This window comes from Hyla sarda, chromosome 2 (genome assembly GCF_029499605.1).
Source record: "Hyla sarda isolate aHylSar1 chromosome 2, aHylSar1.hap1, whole genome shotgun sequence".
Taxonomy (NCBI): Eukaryota; Metazoa; Chordata; class Amphibia; order Anura; family Hylidae; genus Hyla; species Hyla sarda.
In genome coordinates, this window is record NC_079190.1 from 361,572,935 (window position 1) to 361,584,985 (window position 12,051).

At 45.3% G+C, this 12,051-nt stretch overlaps 1 protein-coding gene across 1 annotated transcript in view; it reads left to right on the plus strand.

The window, feature by feature from the left end:
* The first annotated feature begins 1,987 nt into the window (after positions 1–1,987).
* HIPK1 (homeodomain interacting protein kinase 1) overlaps positions 1,988–12,051 on the plus strand; it is a 90,461-nt gene continuing 80,397 nt past the window's right edge. Inside the window, exon 1 of the mRNA XM_056558349.1 lies at positions 1,988–2,497. The gene's annotated coding sequence lies outside the window, so the exon portion shown is untranslated. The remainder of the gene's footprint in view (positions 2,498–12,051) is intronic.

Here is a 12,051-nt window from a genome sequence, read left to right on the forward strand (position 1 = left end):
TAACTTTTCACTCCATTATGAATAAAGTTTCACTTGTTTGATTGAAATTCCAAGAAAAAAACTGTGCAAAGTCCAAAACTGTATGGTGCAAACTGGATGAAACTGTACGCATATACGATTCTGTACGGTTCCCATAGACTCCATGTTAGAAAAAAAAAAACATATACGTTTCAGTATGGTTTTTCACCCGGACCCAAAACCGTGGTAGGCTATGGTTTTGGGTACAGGAAAAAAACTGACAAAACCGAGAGTCAATGCATACGGTTTTCAATACGGTTCCATACGGTTTTCAAATTGAAAACGTATACGGGAACTGTATTGTAAAAACGTGGTGTGAACCCAGCCTAAGGCTGCATTCACATCTCGTTTTTGCAATACGGTTCCCCTATCAGGTTTTTTGTCTAAAAACCAGACCGAACCGTATACAACTGCGTACAACCGTATAGACCTCTCTACGGTTTTAAATATGGTTGGAAAACGGATGTCCGGTTGCATATGGTTTAATATGTTTTTTGAAAAAAGAAAAAGGATACGGTTTTGTTTGTCCTTAAATAAATAAAGTTCTTCTTGTTCTATTTGTGGGAAGAACTTTCGGCGTGCACTGCGCATGTGCAAACTGCAAAACTGTATTGTGCAAACCGGATGGAACGGTTTAGTACAATTCCAATAGACCACCATTTAAAAAAAAAAAAAAAAAAAAAACGTATACGGGTTGTATCCGGTTATTCACCGGGACATAAAACTGTAGTAGACTATTCTTTCGGAGATGGGAAAAAAACAGATAAAACCGTAAATGATGCAAAACGTACACAATTGGATGCTACGGTTGGCATACGGTTTTCTATGAAATGTCTATACATACGGTTTTCAATGCGGTTCCATACTTTTTTTTTCACTGAAACCGGATACGGGAACTGTATTGCAAAAACGAGATGTGAATGCAGCCTTAGTCACAAAGAAATTCCGGACTCCGCCAAAAGAACGATCATGTTCCTAGGGCCTGATTCAGGAGAGCACGGAATGTCCAACTGAATTTTTTCTGGGCAGATATTGCGTAGGGGTGCATTCACACACACCGCATCTGCTCCAGATTTGAAGTTGCAGATTTTACAAGGTGATTGTTTTACGGACATCAAAAATACATAAAAATTGCCGCGTAAAATCCGTCAATTATACCACTTTAAATATACAGTATCATTTGTGTGTGAAAGCACCTTTAGGGTTGGGTCCCACGTTGTGTATATGCTGCATATTTTACCTACAATGGGAAGCAAAATCTGCTGCAGAAAATATGCAGCAAAATATGGCACTTGTGACCCTACCCAAAGGGTGCGTGTACACGTGCGTATTTTCTGCAGCTGATTTTGCAACCCAACGAAATCAAGAAAAATCTGCAGCAAAATCTGCACATGTGAACGTACCCTTAGAGCAGTGTTACCCAACCAGGGTGCCTCCAGTTATTGCAAAACTACAACTCCCATCATGCCCGGACAGCCCCACCAGGGTGCCTCCAGTTGTTGCAAACTGTGTCTGGGAATGCTGGGAGTTGTAGATTTTCAACAGCTGGAGGCACCCTGGTTGGGAAACACTGTCTTAGGGAAAAGGCCCATAGCAACCAATCACAGCACATCTTTCATTTTTAAAGAGTGGGATACAAAGCGAAAGCTGAGCTCTGATTGGTTGCTGTGTGCAACAAAGAGTTTTTCTGTTGGGCAGTAGTGTATCAAAAATGGAGGTAACCAGGAGCAGCTCCAGCACCAGGCGGCATACTGTCGTGAGTCTCTTCCCCGGTGACCTCCCTCCGTAACACTAACCGCCCCGCAGTCACAAAAGAACAGTAAAAGCCACAATGTGATGTCTACCAAGGTTGCGTGCACCACGCGCGCATGCGCAGTCTGCCTCCACGCCATGACCGTTCGTGTCACTCAGCCCCTCTCCACAAGCTCCGAGTCTGCTCGCCTGTGACGTCAGCGGGAAAGTTCCATTAGCAAAAGAGAACTGCCTCCCCTCTCTATCGATTGGTAACGCCTGCGCCGCTGCCTCTGGCTCCCATTTGTCAGGTCTGGCGGCGTTGCTGGCCGTAGAAGCTTCCCGGCGTCTCGGTTCTTCTCTTGTCTTCCACAAACCGACCCTCATCCCCCGGGAACCGTCACTCGGGGCCGGCACACCGACTGTGGAGCGTTGTGTGGGAGTCCGGCAGCTTTCCTGGCCCAGTAACGGAGACCGGGGGAGAGGGGAGGTGATAAGGAAAGAGCCTGCTAGAAGAGTCGGGGACGGGAGGTGACTAGAGTCGGGCTGAGAGAGCGCAGGCCTGAACCAACTCTCGTGCGGGGGACGCAGCTCATCCGACCCCGGAGCCTCGGCCTGATCTCGGAGGTGCCGGGGCGGCTAGACACAAGGCTTTCTCCCCTGGGTCTGATGATGAACCGGCGGTGGGGGTCCGGACCTTCCCCGGCAGCTCCTCTCACCAGCGGCTGAGACTACCACCACACCAGCGGTCAGTATCCACGGATAGATCTGTCTATAGGGGGCGTTGGAGAGCCAGATCGGCCGATAGAGATTGCTTCTTTGTTATCGGCTGAGGTCATTGTCTGCAGCAGGGTGTCTCCAGCTGTTGCAAAACTACAACGGCTGTCTGGGCATGCTGGGAGTTGTAGTATTGCAACAACTGGAGACACCCTGGTTGGGAAACACTAGTATGCATGGGCAGGAGAGCCAGCTGTGCCCTGATTTACCCATATAAGATGGAGATGAATGTTATTGTTAGAGCCTACGTGTCACACTCTTCTGGGATGCCATGGCAGCAGCGGTGATTGCCTCTTACAAACCAGGGTGCCTCCAGCTGTGGCAAAACTAAAACTCCCAGCATGCCCAGACAACCGAAGGTTGTCTGGGCATGCTGGGAATTGTAGTTTTGCAACAGCCATTAGCAGCCTGGTTGGTATACACTGTTCTAGATGGGTGGTTACTATAGAAGCAGCTATCATATCTGCCCGGGCACCTCCATGTATATAGTGCCTCACTGTGTCTTGTGTAACAGCTGGTATTGGTAGGTGGCAACATGCCTGGTACATGTGGGGTTAAGAATACTGGATCCCCCTGTGTGTTTTCCAACCTGTGGCCACCAGTTGTAGAAAAACTACAACTCCCAGAAAGATCTGGACAGACACAGGGTAGGAAATACCGCTGTAACATGTCAACTTCCAGGCATGCTGAGAGTTGTAGTTTTGTAAGCTGGTACTGATAGTTGGTAGCATGCAGAAAATGCCAAATACTATACCGTATCCCCCCCCCAATCTGTTGGCTGTTGCAGAACTACAACATCCAGCATGCACGGTAGTGACACTTTCCAGCTGTGTTCCCCAACCAGGGGTTGTTCAGCTATTACTGGGAGTTGTAGTTTTTTTTTAACACAGGTTGGGGAATGCTTGTTATACACAATACTATAACAGTGTTTCCCAACCAGGGTGCCTCCAGCTGTTGCATACTTAGAACTCCCAACATGCCCGGACAGCCAAAGGTTTGATACAGCTGTAGGCACACTAGTTGGGGAACACAAGTGTTCCCTAACCTGTGGCTCTCCAGCTGTTGAAAAACTACAACTCCCAGCAATAGCTGTAATATGTCAACTTGCAGGCATGCTGAGAGTTGTAGTTATGTAAGCTGGTATTGGTAGGTAGTAGCATGCAGGGAATTCTATAAACCCCTTATACTAGAACAGTGTCCCCCCCCAACCTTTTGGCTCTTCAGATGTTGCAAAACTACCACAGATTGGGGAGCATTGCTGTAAACATGTCAGCGTCTGTGCATGCTGGGGGTTGTAGTTTCTCTACAGCTAGAGAACCATAGGTTATGTAAGACTGTTGTGACAGGTCAACCTTCCTCCTGCATGCTGGGAGTTGTAGTTTGCAACAACTGGTATAACATGCCAACTTCTCCGTAATGTGTTTCTGGGAAAGCTTTATACCACAATATGGACATTATTACAGCTTTCGGTGATTTCCTGGGCAGATCTGCTTAGCTATGCCAAGCTTTATCCCTTGTGCTTTATGGTGCTGCAAAACTAAATGGGTTTGTGGGACTCTCGAAAAGCTGGGTGGCATCTCCAGTGGGGGCTGTAGCAATGGACATATTGTTGATGCCCACAACAGTTCCTATAAGGACCAGTCCATAATACTCTATAGAGCAGTGTTTCCCAACCAGGGTGCCTCCAGCTGTTGCAAAACTACAACTCCCAGCATGCCCGGACAGCCAAAGGCTGTCCGGGCATGCTGGGAGTTGTAGTTTTGCAACAGCTGGAGACACCCTGGTTGAGAAACACTGCTCTATAGACATGAACCCAGTTATTTAGGGTTTCGTCCATTGCTAGCAACCCAATGCCATGTTCCGAGCAGGGGGATCTGAATGGCTTTTTGTTTATTCCAAGTTCTAATCTAGTAATGGATGTTTCTAACATACCCAGTAGGAGACTACTACCCTAATAGAAAACAAGGAGAAGGGTGACTGTGCCACAGGAGGGTGTGTTGCCACTTGGCTAGCATTCGCTCCGAGTATGGAGTAAGCAGCCCCGGAGAATGAATTGCTCACTTTGTCCTATGTACTGGATCGTTCCAGTTTCTGGAAACTTCTTATCAGTTGCTGGCTTTTATTTGTGTGTCGAGCTGCCGTGGTGCCAGGCGGCGAGGGTTGGCATTTCATAACTCCGCTCCTGTGTGGTATTTCGCACTCAGGTGATTGCATAGAGGCTTCCTGTGTTTATGTTTGTGGCCCCTGTGCTTTCTAGCTATTCAGCTCCCAGGCTGGTGGGCAGTAAATGGCCCATTACACAGAGGTCTGGGATGCCACCCCCCAGGGTGAGAGAAGATCAGGGTATGTGACTTATGGGGGCATTCATGTTAAAGTGTTACATTGCTTTGTGCAGGAGATGAAATGTGAAACTCTTATAAACATTTTTGGGCCTGTAATAATGGTCCGGAAAAGAAAATATGCCTAAATATTGGCACCGTATCGTTTTGTAAAGTTGGACATACTCAGCAAAAGAAAGTCAGAGGAAGCTGCGGACAGTCTAGTGCAGGTATCGGCAACCTTCGGCACTGCAGATGTTTTGGACTACATCTCCCATGATGCTCTTACAGCCAAAATACTGACAAAGCATCATGGGAGATGTAGTCCAAAACATCTGCAGTGCCGAAGGTTGTCTATGCCTGGTCTAATGTAGGGGGTCTACCGTATTTCCACCTAGTGTTATCCAAACAGTGTGTCTCCAGCTGTTGCAAAACTACATCTCCCAGCCTCTTGGCTTATAAGAAGCAATCTCATCTGCTGCCATAGAATGCTGGGAGTTGTAGTCTTGCAACAGCTTGAGACGTTGCTAGGAAAAAAAAACTGTAAAGCTGGCCATACACAGCAAAATAAAGTCAGAGGAACCTGTGTATGGGGTCTACCACATTTCCACCTAGTGTTATCCAAACAGTGTGTCTTCAGCTGTTGCAAAACTACAGCTCCCAGCATGCCCGGACAGCCTTCGGCTGTCCGGGCGTGCTGGAAGTTGTAGTTTTGCAACAGCTGGTGCACTCCTGGTCTATAAGAAGCAATCACATCTGCTGCCATGCAATGCTGGGAGTTGTAGTCTTGCAACAGCTGGTGCACTCCTTGTCTATAAGAAGCAATCACATCTGCTGCCATGCAATGCTGGGAGTTGTAGTCTTGCAACAGCTGGTGCACTCCTGGTCTATAAGAAGAAATCATATCTACTGCCATGCAATGCTGGGAGTTGTAGTCTTGCAACAGCTGGTGCACTCCTGGTCTCTAAGAAGCAATCACATCTGCTGCCATGCAATGCTGGGAGTTGTAGTCTTGCAACAGCTGGTGCACTCCTGGTCTATAAGAAGCAATCACATCTGCTGCTATGCAATGCTGGGAGTTGTAGTCTTGCAACAGCTGGAGATGCACTGTTTGGAAAACACTGCCCTAGGCCATGTTGGTTCACATGCTGCTCCAGTGGTCGCCAGACTTTAGGCCTCCAGATGTTGCGAAACTACTACTCCCTGGTAGTTGTACTTTAGCAACATCTGGAGGGCCACAATCTGGAGCCCACTGGTGTACAGACATCTGGGCCCAGTTTCTGTGTCCGATTCAGCCACTTTTTCCATCTCTCTGTCCGCGCTTATTTTCTCATGGATGAGTAGTGTGTGTCGGGGTGTGACCAGACTCCTCCAGAGGGTGCAGGTGGGAATGTAGAACAGCGCCAGGAGATTTTACTTGCCTGTGCCCAGCGTCTCTTTGTTGCAGTGCATCTCCTATAGTTTAGAGAATTTTGGGCCGGCTCCAGAGGTCACGACTTCTCATTTTACATCTCCTCCATGCTGGGGAGTGCGGCTGTTATCAGTCATCTGCAGGAATGATTGACAGCGCGACGGGGTGAATAACCTTTTATCTGCAAAACCCCAGTCACAAAAATGAGAATACGTCTCCTCCTTATTTCCCTTGTTTTTCTTTGTGTGGGTATTTTTAAGTTCTCGGGAATAGCCATTTCCTTGGCAACCTAAACTCTGGGAGTTCTCGCTTTAACAAGTGACTTTTAGCACGTCGGGAGTTAAGTTTATTTCTTCATAAAGGAGGCCTCCACAGGCTGAGCCATATTACGTTGTTTCCCTTTGCCATAGGAGTTTATTGCAGATTCAGCTCCTGAGAACTTGCTTACGCCTCTTTGTTGGAACAGTTCCTGACTTGTTGCAGAAATTTCTCCATTTGTTCTTTGTATCTGAACGGGGCTTGCTGAAAAGAAGATTCTATCGCAGACATTTTCACCTTAAAGGGGCACTCCGGTGGAAAACTTTTTTTTATTTTTATTTTTTTTAATGAACTGGTGCTAGAAAGTTAAACAGATTTGTAAATTACTTCTAATAAAAAATCTTTATCCCTCCAGTACTTATTAGCAGCTGTATGCTACATTAGGAATTTCTTTGCTTTTTGAATTTCTTTTTTTTTGTCTTGTCCACAGTGCTCTCTGCTGACACCTCTGTCCGTGTTAGGAAATGTCCAGTGCAGCATAGGTTTACTATGAGGATTTTCTCCTGTTCTGGACAGTTTCTGATAGGGGCATCAGGTGTCAGCAGAGAGCACTGTGGACAAGGCAAAAAAGAAATTCAAAAAGCAAAGAAATTCCTCTGTAGCAAACAGCCTCTAATAAGTACTGGAAGCGTAAAGATTTTTTTAATAGAAGTAACTTACAAATCTGTTTAACTTTCTGGCATCAATTGATTTAAAAAAAAAAAAAAAATAATAATAATAATTTTACCACCTGAATACCCCTTTAAAAATTTACACTTTGGGGGGAGATTTATCATTGTGTGGCTGTGTGCAGTAAAAAAATTATTTAAAAGGTGCCCAGACTTTAAATTTTGCGCTGATAAAAAAAAATAATTTTTGTAAGGCAACACGGAAGTATGGTTTGATTGTTTTTTTGGGGGGGAATGTTTGCGTGCTTCTTTTGCACCCTTTTAAAAAAATAAGGCACATATCTTAAATATCTTCCACTACAATGCCAATAACAGTTCACTGCATTTTACAGTGAGTTTTGCAGAAAGTGTCCGTGAAAAGTGCGCAAAATTTTTGCACCAAATTACGACCCAAAAAAAGTCACAAAGGCAATGATAAATATGCTAAATCTCCCCCTTTATACTTTGTGCGCTAATATCAGCGTGTCAATGCAGATCATAATGCTATCAAGCTGTGATGTCGCTGCTCATTGGTGTAATGTATTGATCCCAGCTCCAGCGCTGCTTGGGAGGTACAAGCCAATAAAGGGTGTGAAGACCTCCATACGCATTCGATGCTGGATGTGTGGCTCATCCGTCCTGGTTGGGGGATGGGGACTAATTGGATCAGTCATCAGAAACAAACATGGCTGTCGCGTCATTGTGGGCGGCAAGGTGGTCCATTGGTAGGCACTAGGCAGTAACTGCAAAGAGCTTGTAAATTTCTTTTAGCGGGTGCATTAGCATACTGATAGAAAGCCTTGAATAATGGTTCCCTTTAAATAAGCTCTGTATACACAGTGCAGGCCATAGGAGAAGGCGCTGGACACAAAGGATTCATCTTGCTGAGGAGATACTGGGAAGAGGTAGGTTTATTGGGGGAGATTTATCAAAACCTGTCCTTAGGAAAAGACGCAGAGTTGTCCATAGCAACCAATCAGATTGTTTCTTTCATTTTTGAAAAGGTCTGTGAAAAATGAAAGAAGCAATCTGATTGGTTGCTATGGGCAACTTCTCCTCTGGACAGGTTTGGATAAATTTCCCCTATTGAGGTTGTGGAGCAACATATATATAATTATAATTTATTTTTTTTTGTTAAAGGGGTTCTCCAGACATACAGTCCTTCCAAAATTGCAAAAACAAAATCCGAAAATCACACCCGCGCAGAACATCCTGTTCACATCAAGATGTGTTTTGGGGCACATGGGTGTGATTTTTAAATTTTTTTTTTATAAATCATTCTTAATCCATCCAGTACTTATTAGCGGCTGTATACCACAGTGGAAATTCTTTTCTTTTGGGATTTTTTTTGTTTTTGTCACGACTGTCTTGCCCACAGTGCTCTCTGCTGACACCTCTGTCCATTTTAGGAACTGTCCAGAGCAGCATAGGTTTGCTATGGGGATTTTCTCCTGCTCTGGACAGTTCCTGAAATGGACAGACGTGTCCGCAGAGAGCACTGTGGTCGTCACAGAAAAGAAATCCCAAAAGAAAAGAATTTCCTTTATCGTATACAGTCTTAATAAGTGCTGGAAGGATTAAGAATGTTTAATAGAAGTAATTTACAAACCTGTTTAAAGGGGGTATTCCATATTTTTTTCCCCTTTATTATTTGACTATGCTACAGGGGCTGTAAAGTTAGTGTAGTTCATAATATAGAATCTCTGTACCTGTGTGTGTGTGTGACAGTTTTCTCTGTGATTTTCTGTAATTTTCACTCCAGTATTTATATTTAACAGCATACAAAATGACTGTTGTCTCAGATTTTTCCCAGCTTGCAATGCGGCCAACACTTGACTCACTAGTCAGCTGATGACAAAGAGCCTGTCTGCTTCAATGGGTGGAGCGATCGCTTGGTGGGAGAGAGATCAATCTGCAACTAGTGCAACAGCTGTAGGCACCCTGATTGAAAACCACAGGTCTTTTGAATGGATGCAGCTAATTTATGTTTCAATGGGTGGGGTGGCTGATGTGTGGGAGGGAGGAAAATTGAATTATGGGATTTGAAGGCAAAAAAGAAAACTGAAACAGGAAATACCAGTTCACAAAATGCTAGCCACAGTGTTATGGGAATCTCACAACATTTAGCCCCAAGACAAGCGCAGATCCTTCCTAAGCATGTCCATTACTGTCTGCCAGGTACATACTAAAATCACCTTATGCTGGATAACCCCTTTAACTTTATGGAATCAGTTTAAAAAAAATAAAAAAATATTTTTTTTACCGGAGTACCCCTTTAACAGGTCTGCTGGAATGTTTTAGCGTCTAGGACAGTGTTTTCTAGCTTTTAATCCTTCTCTTGCAAAACTACAACTTCCAGTATGCCCGAACAGCCGTAGGCTGTCCGGGCATGCTGGGAGTTGTAGTTTTGCAAGAGCAGGGGAGACACTTTTTTGAACAACACTGGTCTAGGAATTATTGTTATCAAAGAGTTCTTTGGAGCTACCAAGTTTCCCTTGGGGCAGTACGTTGTTTTATAAGGTTCTCCTAGGATTGCCAGTGCTCCCCATCCTTTGGTGTATGCAGAACTATGACTCCCAGCATGCCCAGACAGTTATAGTTTTACAACAGCTGTGGTTTGTCAGGGTTCCCTTACCAGTGGTGTGCCCTGAAGCAACCCTTACTGTATAGTGTATGTGTGAACATACTTTATGGAAATGTTATACCCTCTGTGTAATGGAGAATGACTCCTGTTTAGATGGTAATGGACTTTACCTCGATGTCGTTGACGATTGAGGTCTTTAGGCTTTGGCAGTGGCCTGCTATGTCTTGTTCTTCTTCCTGGAACTATCTAGGAAAGGCAGACCGCCGTTCACGTTGCTGCCAGTGAAATATATTGTGGATTTCGTAGTCTCCATGGAAGATTGAAATCTAGATTAGTCATGGATCCTGCGGGTCAGGTCACTTCTTGTATAAAAAGGGTGGCGTTTTTTTGTTGCGCGTCAAGAATGCAGATTGCTTCTAGGAAGTCGACTTCTCCTCATAGCAGGACATTCCTGGCTCTTGTATTAAAGTGGCTTTGAGCACATCCAACTCCCCAGAGCTCTAAACCCCCGCCGCCTAACAATTGTTTTTAGTGAAACCTTTTCAGGGAAGGAATAATTGTTTGTGAAACTGTAGCCATGCCGAACGTCTGGATTTATTGCCAAATGTTAGGAGACGGCTTGGGAACGCTTATAACTGTGATGAGTCTAAACCACGTTGGGCTTAACATTTCACCTAGAATTTACTTTGTTTGTCTAAATGTAAAGTCCATTGGCCAGTCAGCAGGTCTGATGCTTTATGGGTCCATAAACTACAGCTTAGGCTGGGTTTACGTCACGTTTTCCCCCATACGGGAGCGCATATGGCAGAGGGAAGCTTAAAACATGCGCTCCCGTATCCTGCTGTATGCCGTCCCGTATGTAATTAATTTCAATGATTAATTTTTCCCCGTATGCGGTTTCTACCGGACCTAAAATCATGGTTGACTACGGTTTTAGGTAGGGATGTAAGAAAAAATCGATTCTCGCGATAATCGCGATTTTTCATTTGCCGATACAGAATCGATTCAAAATATTTTTGAATCGATTCTTTTAGGGATGTGGAATTTTTAATAAAACGCACTTTTCTTACCTGCCAACGAGCCCGCGGAGCTCCGGTACAGGTGTTCGGTCCCCGGGCTGTATTCTTCTTACTTCCTGTTAGTCCGGCACGTCACATGGAGCTTCAGCCTATCACCAGCGGAGGCGGGACATCGCTGCGGCTGGTGATAGGCTGAAGCTCCATGTGACGTGCCGGACTAACAGGAAGTAAGAAGAATACAGCCCGGGGACCGAACACCTGTACCGGACTGTACCGGAGCTCCGCGGGCTCGTTGGCAGGTAAGATAAAGTGCGTTTTATTTTATTTTGCAGCCCGGACGGGATAACATGAGAAAAGTGAGCACCGGAGTACTAGATCGCCGCTGTCAAAGCTGACAGCGGCGTCTATTGGGATCTATGAATGCTCCCAGGTGGGCGATATATCGCGATGTATCGTCACCTAGACGGTATCGCGATATATCGCGATATATCGAATCGCCACACTGGTATCGCGATTCGAATCGAATCGCCAAATTCTTGGCGATTCACACCCCTAGTTTTAGGTATGGTAGAAAACCGCATACGGGGAAAAATGAGCCGACCGGTTTACTCTGGTCAGCTCATTGAAATGAATAACATACGGGAGCACAAGTTTTTAGCTCCCCCTGCCGTATGCGCTCCCGTATGGGGAAAAATGTGATGTAAACCCAGCCTTAGGGTGCGTTCACACGCTCTTTGTTTTTGCGGGTTTTCCGCTGCGTATTTGAAAAGGGCGGGCTCTTCTCGGCTGTCCATAGTAGATTGTCCGTGGCGGAATTTATGCTGCGTAAAATCCGCCGCAGTCCCTACTGACTTCAATGGGGACTTCAATGGTAAATTCCTCCGTGGAAAATCTGCGGCGGACAGCCGAGAAGAGCCTGCACCCTTTCAAATACGCAGCGGAAAATCCGCAAAAACAAAGAGCGTGTGAACGCACCCCTAGTTTTCTTTCTAGTATGGTGTTGTAATCAGTTGTTTGACTTCACTAATATGCTCCAGTGTTTGAGCGTCCGAAGGCAGGATAGTGCACCCGGCTGTGTGAGGTCTTCGCCAGGCAGATAGTGAGTGCACACACAACATTGTAGATGACCACAGGACCCATCTTAAATATATTTGTGTTTAAAGGGGTACGCCGGTGGGGAAAAATGTATTTAAATCAACACGTTAAACAGATTTGTAAATTACTTCTA